The sequence below is a fragment of the Triturus cristatus genome, chromosome 2_2 (assembly GCF_964204655.1).
Source record: "Triturus cristatus chromosome 2_2, aTriCri1.1, whole genome shotgun sequence".
NCBI classification, from domain to species: Eukaryota; Metazoa; Chordata; class Amphibia; order Caudata; family Salamandridae; genus Triturus; species Triturus cristatus.
The window spans coordinates 322,192,012-322,207,940 of NC_140582.1; the positions used below are offsets into that span (position 1 = coordinate 322,192,012).

General features: G+C 46.6%; 1 protein-coding gene and 2 non-coding genes across 3 annotated transcripts in view; all 3 read right to left on the reverse strand.

The window, feature by feature from the left end:
• HADH (hydroxyacyl-CoA dehydrogenase) overlaps positions 1–15,929 on the reverse strand; it is a 271,639-nt gene that overhangs the window by 45,306 nt on the left and 210,404 nt on the right. The gene's annotated exons all lie outside the window — the stretch shown is intronic.
• On the reverse strand, positions 359–498 carry LOC146862201 (U4 spliceosomal RNA). The gene has a single exon (XR_014978649.1). It is a non-coding gene; the product is annotated as a U4 spliceosomal RNA (small nuclear RNA).
• LOC146862202 (U4 spliceosomal RNA) lies at positions 13,977–14,116 on the reverse strand. Its single transcript, XR_014978648.1, has one exon. It is a non-coding gene; the product is annotated as a U4 spliceosomal RNA (small nuclear RNA).

Below are 15,929 nucleotides of genomic sequence, written 5' to 3' on the forward strand. Positions count from 1 at the left end.
AGAATCACCCGGCCCGGCCCCCATAGCTCACCGTTCCTGCTGCAACCGGCGGTGCTTGCACAGGTACGATGTCTGCAAGGTCCGCGGGCAGCCAAGGAAGGCTAGCCGGGCCGCTGGCGGCCCGCGGGCCGTACTATGAGTATCCCTGGTCTAGAACAAAGGGTGTAATACATTTGTTCTACAAATTATTACGTTGTAGCGTAATGTGTGTAATACATTACGCTACAAAGTATTCATTTGTAGAAGCTTGACTTAAAAACATGAATAACTTCTATCATACTGGCATAATAACAGTTATCTAAGAAGAAACTCAGAACGATTTCTTTAGATCTTCTCTGTTTTAAACGAGCAATATCAGTCTCCGTGGAGACCATCAAAAATTGCAATGTCGACTATATTTCGAGTCGTCACAGCGGGGTATTGGGTAAAGTTTTCAATAAGCAATAATCGAGCCTCGGTTAGACCTCATTGGCTACGATACTGCCACTGCGCAAACCTAAAGAAACAAATGTCATTCGAGGTACCCACGGGAGACTAAACTTAAGACACCTACAGCGGGCAAAAGTCGCCTACACATCACCCAGTGACACAGACAACAATAATTCTTACTGTGAGCTGGAGTACTCTGAACTGTACTCTATTACTTGTAAGCCTCATAAAAAGGATGAAATGTGCGCAGAGGATTCTGGGGCCCGTATGCGAATTAGCATTTCCTGGTATGTTGGTACAACGGACGCGTCCACTCCTTGAACTTGATTTCCCGCGGGGCACTTATAAGGACTCTGCAGCAGAGAGAGAGGGAGGTGGTTTCGATCCCTCAGGGATGGCGAGGTTTACGTTAGGAAGGCTTGCTCTACTCTGGCCAGCGAGGTTAAAGGATCGGAAGGTAAGCGCCTTCAAGCTCCTCTCAAACTTGGGACATCTTAGAGCCACTCTGAAGACAATGTAGGTATGTGACAAACCTTAAAGGTGCAGCCCAGACTGTTCAAGGCTCAGAGTGAGCGGAGTCCGGGTGTAGGGCCTCTCTCCTTAATACAATGAAAGTAGGGGTATATGCTTCATGGGGGGGGGGCGAAATGTGGAGAGACCGGTTGAACAGACTAAAATTAATACAACCACTGAATAGAAAGCAACATAAAGGCAATGTGGAACAATGCGCAGAGTTGCTTTTCGACCAGCTACCGACATGTCCCCAATAGACCTTTTGCAACCAGACAGCTGCACTATAGATACAAGAACTTGGCAATCCAGTGAGCTTGGAGCAGTCAATTGTTCAGTTTCTTCAAGGACAGTAGCCCTACTTGCTACACGCTTTGATTAACTACTTTTTAGTCACAAAGGCCATTGAAAACTGGCCTGACCTGGGCGGCAATCAACGGGATACCAAGATACTAGATCTCGGGGACCACTGTACAACAAGCATTTGCAATGCAACAGGTCTGGCAATTGCGAGATTTTGAGCTATTGACATTGTAAATGACAATGCCTTTTATTTATGTTTTTAAAAAACACAGCAATAATAAAAGGCATTGTCGTTTACAATACCAACAGGTCAAAGTTTCTACAATGCGAGAACTATTGCATTGCAAATGTTTGTGACAAATGTTGTTAATTACACCTGTTGGCTTTGCCAGTTCTGAGAAACATGAAAAAGATTAACGCGCACAAGTGATAAATGAATGACAGCATGGTGACTGGGTGTTCTTTTAAGATGTAAAATAGTCCATCATGCATTCCGAAGTAAGCTTTTCCTGGAAGTAGTAATGTCTTAAAATACAGGGCTCAGTGTGGCCTAGCTATGCAGTCTCGCTGGAAGAAAATGGCCTCCTCGTTCAAAGATACCACAGGGCCTAGCAGAAATGAGACATCTACTGCCGAGAATAAGTCACTGCATCTGCCTCAGGGGGAACGTTTCGGTCAAAAGGAAACTGAACATTAGCCTGACTGGGGGGAGGACACAAGTGTGTCTGGCAGAGAGGATTATCAGGATGGCAGGGCCTAGCTAAACATGCATGCGTTTCTTTAGTAATGCGCGTACATCCCGTCATTAAGGTGCATCATATCACGTTACGATTCCAGAACACACAGAAAAAAAAAAAAGATTGCCAGTGTTTTTGTCGTGCATTTTACACATTTGCCAATATAAGTGTGCCATAGTGGCACGTCATCGTGTATTGAACAGTGTTATAAAGCGAAGCAAACCCCTTTGCTGTACAGTCCGAGCGCTTTCAAATTTACATAGGATCGTATGAGGTTAAGTAAAAGGGGACACGATGTATTTTACCTTCAACGCCCCTTGGAGGAAATAAAGATAATAGTAGTACAAATAAAGACCCAAGTCATTTATGACTTCTGTGATGTTTATACGTTTCCCCTCTCAACTGCCAAACCGAAACTATGCTTTATTATACTGACGCCACTTAGGCCAACAAAACAGACAAGCGACTGCTCGCAATCTATGGTAAAGTGTATGCAGTGTGTGACCCCGCATGCAGGCTCTCTAACTGCCCCAGTGCTAGTTGAATGGTGACCAGGCATTTGGGGGTTTAACTTTCTTGGCAAAACCGGTGCGAAGGACGGCAATTTGTAAAAAACGTAACACTCATTTAACGTCTAGCTGCGCACAGTGCTTATCCCTCAAGCTGTGCCTTCTCCGCCCCCACTGACATGGCCAAATACGGTAAAATAAAACACACGTTCACAATACTCCCAGCCTCACAACATGTTGGCACGCGCATTCAGTCCCTTCGCACACCCCTACCAAAGGTATGCATTAACAGTGACCTCCAGCTGCACACCAGAAGGGTACGTCCACTCTTCCTCCAGCTGCGCGCCGGGAGGGAGCCCCTTCCCAAGCGGTACGTTCACTATCTGCACAGCACCAACCGTGCAGACTGTAACACCCCTTCTTATTGACTTGTACCCACTTTCCAAAAGTTGCACGCATCACCACCAGCTCTTAAGTGCCTGTACATTTAACCTGTCCCCACAACTACGCACTGTGCCGACAACACTTCATGAGCTCTATATTGACCGGTGAGCAACACCCCCGCATACTTTGCCCTTCCCAGGGAGGCCTGCATTCACACGATCAATGCGTTGGTACCTGTCCCAGATGATGCATTCACAGTTACACACACTGCTGGCACCCATCAAGGGGTCTTGCATTCACTAGAACCTTCAAAGGTCCGCGCTGGTCAAGCACCATTTCATGAGCTCAGTATTCGCCTCCCCCTTCCCCCCCCCCCCACCACCACCACAGCTGCACTGTAGGGGTACTGCTTCATGGGGCCTGCATTCACTCTATTCCCACAGCTGCACTCTCCTGTCACCCCTCCACTCGTACCCTCGCAGCGCTCACACCCCTCCTCAGGCCTGCATTCACACTTCGAACAGCTGCGCACTGCTGGCACTGCCTCTATCCCCTACAGCTCCACCCCTTTGCATTATCCTCGGGACGGCACACTCTGCTGACACTATTACATGGGCCTTACATCACACTATCACGGCAGTGGCACACTTTTCCTGGGCCCTAAAGGCAGCTGCTCAATGAACTTTTGGCCCTCACAGACCGCCCCACGGCCTTTGTCCTCATTTATATGGGGCTGGGGACGGATACAGGAGACGTAGGTGCGACCCCCACTGAGCCTCACACTCCCCAGCAGGGACAGCTTGTCCTCAATACTATCCGGATTAGAAAAACCACATCATTAAAGTGCAAAACTTGGGAACTTCGCACTGCCCCCTCGCTGTAGCACACGCACAGCATACTACACAGAGAGTAAGCCACCCTGAATCGACACTCCACACCAATGTCACACAAAGAAAACTGACCTGCTATCCACTTTGTTGTACACGAAGGTGTCCACTCACTGCACGTAATAGAAACCGCCATTCGCTGTGCACGATGATAATCTTTAACACAATCATTTGCAATGTAATAGGTGTCGCATTTACGTGAGTTTAAGCTTGTGGCATTCTAGATGACAATGCCAATAGCTTACACTCGCATAAATGCGAGACATATTGCATTGCAAATGCTTGCTTAGCTTTAAAACGGAGTGCTTCGCCGCTTCAAGGTCACCACACCTTTTTTTTTTTTTTTTTTTTAACTTTAACACTGAGCGCCGTTTCCTTGACGCAGGTACAGTGCTCAATGTTAAAGTTACTTCAAAAAAAGGACAAACAGAGCGTGGTGTCCCTAAAGCAGGCTCTGCGCTCACTATAAAAGTAAAACGAGCATCCCCGAGCAGCAACAGGGAGGATGCTGCTCCTCCATTGACAAAGCTGGCGCCACGCGAGTGTGTGGGGCATCAGCCATTATTAAAATGAAAGCGTATTGCGAATTCCATATACAAGTAGCGCCCGCCATTTTCTCGCGAGTGCTGTGTGGGCGCGCTGCAAATTCAAGCGCCCCTTGTGTCCCACATTATTTACTAAAGAAAATAGTGCCCTGTTAGGAGCGAACCAAAAGGTCCAGTCCTGATGGGCGGTCGCAAAAGGAGACAGGGTGGTAACATAGAGGGACTAAGAAGCCTCTATCAATCGGAAGCCAGTATTTACGATGGACGATGACGCCAGCCAATGAAAAATATGGGCAGGGCTTCCACACCACTTCTAAAAAATACCCTAATACAGCATGCCTCGCAAAGCGAGCAGCGCATACGCCGCAACGCTAGGTGAGACCTGAAAAGCAGCAAATTCAGGTCACTTATTCCAAAGTGTTTGGGAAAGATAGCTGCGACATCACAAATGTTCACAATCAGCAGGGTATACAGTCAATATACTCACTCACTCACCCACCGAATTTGTTACGCAAAGATGAAGAACATCTGCACTAACGGACCAAAGCACTATCGCCCACACCAAATAAAGGAAAAACCTCTGTGCTTCTCCAGTGACCCATAAAAGCAAAAACTGTTCAATGATCTCCTAGGATCAAACGCAGTTTACCTCCATACTAATCTACATAATCACTTCTAAACGGACAGATTGAACACATTCTCTTCTAATCTCACACAAACATAAAATACAACTGAGTGTTGGCTTTCACAGCTCGCCAATAAAAGGAGTCCAAATGCCACAGAAATTGTACTAGTGGTACACACACGAAAACATAACAAATTGGTGAAAAAAGCAAATACATCAATGGAATGCGGTAAAGCAGAAAAAAAAAAAAACATTTTCTATAGATTTTTGCAAAGCTTGCAAACAAAATAAAATTTGCACACCATTAGTTTTTACTTTTTGTTCATTCTAATCCAGTTGCCCTTTTGCTTGCCTTTTGCTCCCAGATTCTATCCTCTCCATTCCAGAGTTCCATCTCTTCTTTCGCACCCACTCCATTATCCTTTTCAAACATTCTCCATTTGCAGCCTCTACTTCCACGAATGAGTGGGACACGAACTGTCCCAAAACATGCTTTTCTTGGTTGGATTATGTACAGATTTGCTACAGAAAGCGTGAATTACACCAACTGGCCAATGGAATACTTTACTCTTTCAGCCTCCCTTTCCCCTTCTTACAACTGTCTACACACTCTATGCCCCTTCGATTTATGATCTTGTCGGAGCCAATTCTCTTATATGCTACTCACCCGAGACCTGTACGTACAGCGTCCAGAAGGCACACAGGTAGATCTCGGCTAGTGCGGCTAAAAACATTTGCCGGGGAAGCCGGGTGTCCGCCATGGTAGGGGGTAGGAGCAGGGGGCTCAGAAACCCAAGCTCTCCATCCACAGGAGAGCCAACGTGCCATGCTGGGAGTCGACAGCAGGGTAGATGTGCGAGAACGAAGCTGGCAATATTCAAAGTACGGTGTTAATGCTTTTGATATTGAACTGTTAAGTCTATGGTTACAGTTGAATGTAAAGCACCTAAAGGGCTCCTGGTACTAAGGAACTATATAACATGAAATAAAAAATAAATAAATAGGACCACCAATGCCAAATTTAGAAGAGCCTCCATTTATACAGTCTCCACTAGGTCACTCCAGCACGGATTATGGTGAATAAGCGAATTAATGAATTGTATGACACACCTCAGCTAACTACATCTAACAGCTCTTGAGTTGGCGCAGTAGGGGTTTTCAGCATTTTTGAGGAGGGGGGTTAAGGGAAGAGACTTTTTCCACCCTGAACACTGATGTCAAGGGGTGTGCACAACACAGTTGGGCTCATTGGATTATAGTGGCGGCACTCAATATTTTAAACAGTTGCTGCACCAAGACTGGGATTGCACAACTCCTGAGGCCCTATTACAGATAAGGTAAACTTTCCCCGTTTGAGCCGTGCACAAAGGGAAAGTGTGCCCTATTATGAAGAATGCACTACCCTCAGGGTAGCCATAAACCCGTGCTGCCCTGGTACAAGCCAGTACCAAAGTAGGGACTACTAAGCCTAATCACGATTGAAAAGCAACAATTTCGCTAGGACAGTAAGGGAAGCCAATTGAAAAGATGGGCGGGAAATGGGCGGAGCTTCTATGCCATACCTCAATACAACATGCCTCGCAGCGCATGCGCTGCCCAGACTCGACCTCAAAGCTGCCGGTACTCAGAACGGGACAGTACCGGCTCATTTAAAGCACTGCTTGCAACCACACACCTGACATGGGTAGTGTGCTATCCATGAAGGGAAGTGCTTCAACCTTCCATGTAGGGGGAAGTGAGTGCTATATAAATGTTGCAATACAATACAAAGCGTTGTATTGTTCTGAAAGGGAAACAAGCCTTTGCAATGCAATAGGTCTCGCATTTACGCGAGCTTGAGCTATCGGCATTGTAAATGACAAAGCCTTTTATTTATGTTTTCGTTTTTAAAACATAAATAAAAGGCATTGTCATTTACAATGCCAATAGCTTAATGTCGCGTAAATGCGAGACCTATTGCATTGCAAATGCTTTTTTAAAAAAAAAAAAAAAAATTGTTACAGCGGGCTAAATAATATATACATAGCCTGCAAATTATACGTCATTCGAAAATATCATTGTACAGAATTTGATCGGAATGTTGCAGAACAACCAGATGGATCAAAAGCGCCTTGGTTCATGGATGTGGGATCAGTGAGCTTTGCGACACAACCAACTGCACGAGCACGAAGACAACAGCAAAGCAAATCTGGCAGGCTGGCCTTGGTGGTCTTTCCCCAGAGGTCAAGGGCTTGGAAAGCCCAGAAGGGTTGGGGCAAGAGCCAGTCGACACGGACTACTCTGGCTCTCGCTGGCTGCCAGAAGCAAGCACAGAAGTGCCGGTGACCTGCCATTTCAGAACCCTGTCGCGTCACTGACTGCTCCAACCCTCCTGGCACCTCATAGGTCCCCTCCCCTTCCGTTTTTGTGTGTGAGCTCCACTTTCCTCCGGCAGTGCCCTGTCGGTCCTGGGGTGCTTGTGTTGCTATGTGTGAACCGCCGGCACAAACACTACTTTTTTTGTCCCCCTCTTCATCTGTTCCTGTTCGATCAGTAATAAATCAGCAACATCGCACTTTTATTAGTGCTTCTCACTTTCAAATTCCAGCTCGCGCAGTAGCCTCATCATCATTCTGGGCATTCTTATTGGCAGGTATCCAGTTGCGATCTGCTGCTGGTGGCTGGAGCAGGGATCTGCCCACTGGCGCTGCCTGCTGCTCTCTGCCCCGCTGGAGCACTCATTAACTCCAGCACATGACAGAGGCCTATATGACACTGATTTCGCCCACACGTACTAGCAGCCCTGCAGATATATCCGCATATATGGTATAGAACGAGAGCTGCAACATGTTCCCATATTGGCAGGACACAAGTAAATAGCCTTTCTACTCTGGAGTTTAACATATTGGGGCATTCTGGGAATTGTAGTCTTCGATGAAGAAGGAGTCCACTATCATGGCTGAAAGCAGTCACTTGTAGAAGTTAAGCAGAGGCTGTGAGCATGCTGTCCACCCTTTAAGGCTCCAAACCCAGATATGGTTGTCCCCGAATTTTGTAACTTTAGTACTCAAGTGCCATGATCCACCCCGCATTTCAATCCACAGCACGCTTAGTGGTCTATCCGTACTCCCTCCAAATCAAAAAATATCTGCCGATCATAGGTCCCTTTTAATAACCGAGCAGACTCTTTAACATTGTGACTTTTGTTTGAACTATGGCATGTTGTCCTAACTTAGTACTATTGGTGTGGTTTTAGACTATCACTACTTTTTATCGCAAAAGGGAATAGTTAGGCAGCAAACATGCCAAGGGCGGGCATGGTTTCATTTGTGACAATATCGCTCTATCCCAACAAGTTGTTGGTCATTAGCCACTTCGCATGTTGTGACTTATATAAATCCACATTTGGATAAGAAAACTACAAATTACAAAATGAAACCCCCTGCTGGGTACAAGGATACAAAACTGGGGTTCAGTGTGAAGTGTGTTGGAAGATAAACACTCTCTTGATATAAAGACTGTGCTTTCAAAGTAATCACGATGTAGTTTTTTCAAATGTGTTTTAATTTATTGTTAAAACAAGTGTTAATAATATTAACTGAGTCTCATTTAAGGCTGGGGTGCAAGGATTTGAATCCGATGTTATCCCCTTGTTCTGCACTCTGCACGCACATTTTGAGTTGATGCATTAATGGAAGCACCTACCATGGTTGTCTCGGTGCCAAAGTCTACCCACAGTGCAGCGACTGATGGCAAACAACAGCAGTAGGACCTGCTGGTCGTTACCGTGAGTTATTCCTAGGGAAACCGAAAGTGCCTGTATGTGTTTTTTTGGATATTTCAGAAACCCTTCCAATGGAAGGTGATATCCGGGAGGTGGCCTGTGTGCCGGAGTCCGTGTGAACGAGCCTCCCTTGCTGACTGAGCCTTTTAGCTTCGATATTTGTGCCAGACAGGCATATGCGCCGCAATTTGGAGGTCACTACCTGGCAGTCGTAGTACCAGCAACAGCCGCGATCCGTTGTCCAAAGAATGGAGAGAACCAGTGGTGTATACAACATACTGAGCTAAATCCAGCACTTGTGTATTTCATTAAAATGCCTTTAAATTCGCCGGATTGTAAATAACGTGCAAGGCTTCCAGCTTCTGCCAGACTCATTACATATCCGGAGTTTCGTTCGAAAGAGCAGTTTAATTCATTTACTTGTAGACATAATGCAAATGAGTGTCTGGTGATTTAAGGGGGGAGGGGGCGTGGGGGGAAACAAACCAGAAGTTGCTGCTTCATGAAACAAGAAACAGAGAGAAGGCCAACAAGCATTTACAATGCAATGGTCTCGGCAATATTATAGGTAGAGCTATTGGTATTGCTCATTATTTTTTTATCATTTTTATATCCCTAAATAAATGGCAGTCATTTCTATTGGCATTAGCTTTTTTTTGCATATGTGATACCTATTGCATTAGCAGAGAGAGAGTGAGGTAGTGAGATAGAGAGAGAGAGTGAGGTATTGAAATAGAGAGTGAGGTAGTGAGATAGAGAGAGAGGTAGACAGAGAGTGAGGTAGTGAGATAGAGAGAGTGAGGTAGTGAGATAGAGAGAGTGAGGTAGTGAAAGAGAGAGTGAGGTAGTGAAAGAGAGAGTGAGGTAGTGAGGGAGAGGGATGTTGTGAGGTAGTGATATATAAGCATAGTGATGTTGTGATGTAGTGAGATAGAGAGAGAGGTAGTGAAAGAGAGAGTGAAAGTGAGTTATTGAGATAGAAAGAGTGAGGTAGTGAGATAGAGAGTGATTGAGGTAGTGAGTGAGAGAGAGTGAAGTTGTGAGGTTGTGAGCTAGAGAGTGAGGTAGTGATGTTTTGAGAGAGAGAAGTTGTGATAGTGAGATTGTGGAGTAGTGAGGTAGAGAGAGTTATGGAAAACACAAATTGTCTAAGGTGAAGATAAATATAAACGGGACCTGCAGCGTGGACTTAGATGGCCATAAGGATTTTTAACGTAGTTGTTGACGACTTAATCAGTATTGTAGAGCACGTCATCTGAGTTCACGTATAGTGCCAAATAACATTCTTTAAGTGTTCGCAGAGAACAGCGCTTCTTCGTTCAAGACCTCTTCATTTTAAAGTTAATTATGTGGCAGCCGGGAACAGAGGGCCACAGTTCCACAAGCTCCCAACGAAAAGCGCGCACAAGACACAAACGACTCACCTGTCTGTATAGAGCGCTTTAAGAAAACAGCGCTGTCAGTCCCCCCTGACCTGCTTTAACAAAGCCGACCATTCACTACCTGTGCTGCTTGGTGTAAGCAACTAGCATTGTCCATACCTCCCTTCTTCGCCTACAGCCTACACACCCTGATCCTCCCGTCACTAGACCGTACTGGGTGCTCAAAATAATACCATACTCTTCCTGACGCAGCATGGAGGGACAGATTTAAAAATCCATCTCTATAGCCTTCAACCACTAAGCAATGCCCATGACATGCGAGCACAAGTTTCCTCCACACAAGCCTAATGGGCTGCTCTGTACATTTAAATGAACGCAAGTGTTCATGTTTTGGACACTATACCCCATCAACCACAATCCTTTACAGTCGTACTCCTCTTTCCGGCCCATCTTATATTGTTAATCTGATTAGGTCTACTTTTAAATTTGCACAAATGGTAAAAGTAGGCAAATTATGTCCTACACTGGACTAGAGAGGCTTAAACTCAATATCAGATCTGCCCGGGGGAGGGGGGGGGGTTCCCACTAGACGCTATGGAAGGATGCATTTTGTATACCTGTTGTCACACACACGCTCGTACAACCAGACGCTTATTACACCCAAATCTGGTGCAACAGGTGCAGTGGGGGCACATACTCTCCCACCCCTGAACCGAGCTGTGCCTTATTTCCACAACTAATGAACACTTTTTGGGCAAGGATGACAATGACGACTAATAGGTCCAGTCGACAGACACTGGTGGTCTGCGGTGACTTTAGTCACCTGAAACCTCGCCCACTGTTTGCAATCTGGCTGTGAGGGGCACAGAACCGTATTCAGATAACACAGTGACAGTGAGTTTTAATCTTCAATTGCAAGAGAAAAGTTACCCTGATGAGGCTCATGACCGAGTGTCACACTACTAGCCATTCAAGATGGCGGCACTGCTTTGTAGCCAACAAACAACGTTCCTAAAAACCTACCCCAACACTAGTCATCCAAACCCAGGAGCACTTAAAGGGATCCAGCAGGCAGCACCCGAGGTTAACACTGGAGAGGGCACCAGCGTCAGCTTTCATTCACACATTAAACACAGCTTTGTGGCATACATTTATAAAACACGAAAGCAACTAAAGCAAGATTGGCGTGCGCCGGCTAACTGCTGACTCCCCTCACAGGCCGAGAGGGGAAGGTTGAATGTACCCTCACAAGCGGGCGGCATGGCCGGTCTGTGGACAGAGCGTAGCGCTGCGGGTGCCCGCAGAGGTGCTTAATCCAGCCCTTGAGAAGGTATGTTCTGCTCTCTGCGGAATGAGAGAAGCTGCAGGCAACAACATATCGATCGTGGAAAGCCAGAAGCACTTAAGCCGAGGACGGCCTGGCCGCTAGCGTGCTACCTCAGGACTATGAGATCACCAGGTCCCAGGGGCCACAGAGGGCCCCGCAACAATTGAAGAACACAGACGCTGCTCTATCCTGAGACGTCACCAGCCATTGAGAGAAGTGATGAAATGTACATTAATGCTGAAGAAAGGAACGGACACAGCAGTAGCCCCAGTGCGCCTGAGAACCGCTCCATTCAGCGCCTTGAAACCAACGCAGACACATCCAACGCCCGGACCCTGCAGGATGGCGCTTTGAAACCTGGGGTTAAGAAGGGTCGGCCGCGCCGGTGGGGAATAGGTCGCAGGGAGACGGGAAATAAGGGTCGTCGCCCTGCTCCCCAATGCTGCGGGAAGACAGCAAACATCAGAATACACAAGGATCCCTTGCTGTCCCGGAGAGACGTCCCTGCACTGACAGGGACGGACTGCTTTTAAAATACAATAATACAACACTTAACATTACTAATTCAGCTGGACAAGTCGTGCCACGCGCCGCTTCCAGAAGACATCGCCGCTTTACCTTAGGCCGCATCATCAGCCAGGGCATGGCATGGCTACCCGCCCCAAGCACAAAGGGACATAAGGCTTGAAGATGCACAGCACGAGAGGGCGTGGGTACAAATGACACGGAGGATTTTACACGAGAGGGGCCGAGTGAAGATGAGAAAGCACCCCATGACACTGAATACCAGCATGGATCGGTACAGCGGCACAACAGCAAGAAGATCCTCACGGCCAGAGAACAGCATAAAAATGGCGGATGGAAGAATCGAAACTTTTTCGGATTCGGGGGCGTGTTCCTGCTGTTCTAAAAGGGCGTGGCTAAAAAGTGGAAAGAACAGCAAGGAACACGCCCCCGAATCTGAAAAAGACGGAGCCTATTTGGAGGGACGGCTCTCTCCTCCAATGGCGGGCCTCCGTTTAGGAAGCCAGCCAATGGAGGAGAAGCAAAAAGAGAGGCGGGCTAAATAGCCACTCTAGGAAACATTAAATCTTCCGACTTCCGGTTCTGCCTTCGGCAGACCGGTAGTCCTCGACCTAATAAAAACAAGCGGCTGCGAAAGTGAAAGCGATCGCAAAAGCGACGCTAATTAAAAGCGGCATTTTCGTTGCTATGGCAACAAAATGGCGAGGGACTGTCCACAGTGCCAACGGACAAACGCATGCTGTCTGCTATGGACAAATGGCAAGAGCAGCCATGTTTGTCCATGCTGACGCGTGCACGAAAGCCCTCTTACAAAAGGTACTTGCAATAGCGAGAGCAACGCATGCGCTGCTTCGCCAGGCGAAACCTAAAAAGGGTTCTGACACGCAATGTATTCAGCAATAAAACATTTAGTAAAATTCCAGTACCAGCCACATGGTGGCGCTATCGCCACAAACTGGAAATTATTGGCGCTGCAATACAACAGTTTTATTTCACTAATCTTCATCTAACATAGGAGATGTTTGAAATCAATGTTTTAAAGACTGAAGCATTGAGGATCTAACTTTCGAATGCAATTACGCAAGTATACAGAAAAAAAGCAGATAAATAAGGAAGAGAGATGATTCCAGGGTAAAATGAACAGTTCTACAATTGCCAGTTTTCAGCTGCATACAGGTGGCAGTGGTGCTGCTGAGCTAATACAACTCCTAAGTAAAACGTGTGCAAATGATAGCATGTAGATTTGGTAGGTAATACGAGTCAATACATATTATACGCAAAGTATTCTCTGGGGCAGCTATCGTTTGCACCATCTGTCACACAACAAAATAGTCTGTAAACACACATTCTGTGGACTAGCTTGGCAAACTGTCCAACGAATACTGAACCTTAAAATATTTTTGTACTACTGCTTACATCTTCATTTCATTTCAGGCACAGCACAGCACATGAACAGGCAAAAAGTATTTTTCTCTAAATATCTCCTAGACACCACATGCCTGTGCGCCAGGGCCGGATTGGGAACACAATTAGGCCCGGGCACCGAAAGAAAAAGTGGACCATATTTGTGGATAATGACCTTTCATGAAATGTTGCATAGTATCGGGAGTAATTTTGGGACAAATCTCTGATAAATTAAGATTTCCAAACTCATGGGGACAGTAGCATTGGCCATAGCCGCACCACTAGACACACCATTATTCCACTGCAACTCACATGTCTCCTCACCTGATCTTCAGGCCTATATATTTCTCTACTTTGGGAGCCTGAATGTCTCAGCCACCTATTATTCCCTTAGTCTGATCTCCACCCCAAAGATCCCTGGATATCCTGTATCATATCAGGCCACGAGTCAGAACCATCCGCGTCCTTCGTGTCTGGAGGCTTCTGTTCCCCCTCAAGGAACCAGGGTTCTTCCTCTTTTGGTGGTCACTCCGGAGCCTCTCCAAGGGGAATGCATACAACTTTATTCTGGCATAACATCAGTAATCTCTGAAGAAACTCTGAACGAATTATTTAGATCTTCTCTGTTTTAAACGAGCAATGTCAGTCTCCGTGGAGACCATCAAAACTTGCAATGTCGACTATATTTCAAGTCGCCACAGCGGGGTATTGGGTAAAGTTTTCAATAAGCAATAATCGCGCCTCGGTTACACCTCATTGGCTACGATACTGCCACTGCGCAAAGCTAGAGAAACATAAGTAATTCGAGGTACCCCCGGGAGACGAAACTCAGGACTCCTACAGCGAGCAAAAGCCGCCTACAAACACCACCCAAAGACACAGACAACAATAATTCTTACTGCGAGCTGGAATACTCTGAACTGTACTCTATTACTTGTAAGCCTCATAAAAAGGATGTGTTGTGCGCAGAGGATTCTGGGAACCCATATGCTAATTTGCATTTCCTAGTACGTTGGTGCAACGGACGTGTCCACGCCTTGAACTTGAATTCCTCCGGGGCAATTATAAGGACTCTGCAGGAGAGAGAGCAGGTGCTTATTGCTCCCTTAGGGCAGGCGAGGTTTTGGTACGTTAGGCAGGCTTGCTCTAGTCTAGGCCAGCGAAGCAGGTTAAAGGATCGGAAGGTAAGTGCCTTGAAGCTCCACTCAAACTTGGGACATCTTACAGCGCTCTGAAGGGAATGTAGGTATGTGACAAGCCATCAAGGTCAGCGGCGTAGCTAGGGGGGTGCGGTGGGGGCGGTCCGCCCCAGGCGGCACCATTTTGGAGGCGGCGGCCGCGCAGCACTGGTGGCCCGTTCCGGCAGCCTTTATAATTTATTTGGGGACACTCACTGACTGACACTACTATCAGTCGTTACAGAAGTGTCCCCAAATAAATTATAAAGGCCGCCGCAACGGGCCATCAGTGCTGCGCGCGCGGCCCCGTTGGAAGTGCACCTGCTACTTGCAACTAATGCCTGCAGCGTGCAGCGCACGCACGCACGCCACGCCACGCCACGCCACGACCACCTAGAATAGTCCCGTCGCACGCAGAATTAACTTCTGCAAGGTTGACTGCGCCGGGCATGCTTGCGAAGACGGGACATTTAAAACCAGCAGAAAGCTTCCTCCGCCGCAAGAACACTGTTTGTGGAATGTGAGGGGAGCTTCATATGCAAGAAACCGAAAGGTGAGCAGTTTACCTTGCAAATGAGCGACGGTATTAGCAGGCATAAAACGTAAAAGTGCAATAAAACTCACTTTCTTTCCATTTCTTGCAAGACTGGGTTAATCTTAAACTTCAGTATTATCAGGTTCGGGGGGGGGGGGGGGGGGGGGTGAGGTAACTGTTTGATGGTGTGCTTAGAAGCAAGTCGACTTTTTGTCGGGAGATATTTACATGTGGTCGAGATTTTGTCAGTCTTCGTTTCTGAGCCTATAATTTTGCAGTCAATGTGCTTAGGTCTGGCCTAGAGACGCCTAATGTTATCCCAAACGTAATGAAAAAATGAATACAGGGCTTTCGGTTCCCCCAATTCATCCATTGGTCTGTTCATATTGTCAGTCCGATTTACTTCCGCCCACCGTGGTATGGGCTCAATGCGTCAGTCAACTTGATTCCTTTGGCGATGTGCACTGTGAGTGACAGCACTTTATCTGCTCGTATGTGCTTAGGCGCCTGAAAAGGATGGCACTTTAGTATCAGGGGAGGTATGTCAAGGCTGCTGAGACACTGCTTCATTTTCACTTTTTAATACATTTGGCAAATAATTTATTTTTGGATATTGCAAATGTTTAGAAAAAAAGACATTAAAAAAAATGTTCACGCTTTTCAAGGCCAGGTCTATTTTCTTTGCCAATCCTGGTTTCATCAGGTTCTCAGAAGCTACACTGGGCCGTTCAAGGACCTGTGACGACTTATTGATCTGTTTCCCCATGTTTTGATGGTTTTAAGCTGTGCTCATGCTATGTATCTGCATTGCAACATCTCATCGCACCTTATTGTTGGTTATTCTGGAATGGGAATAGAGTGTGACAGAATTACAAATGAGGGGGTG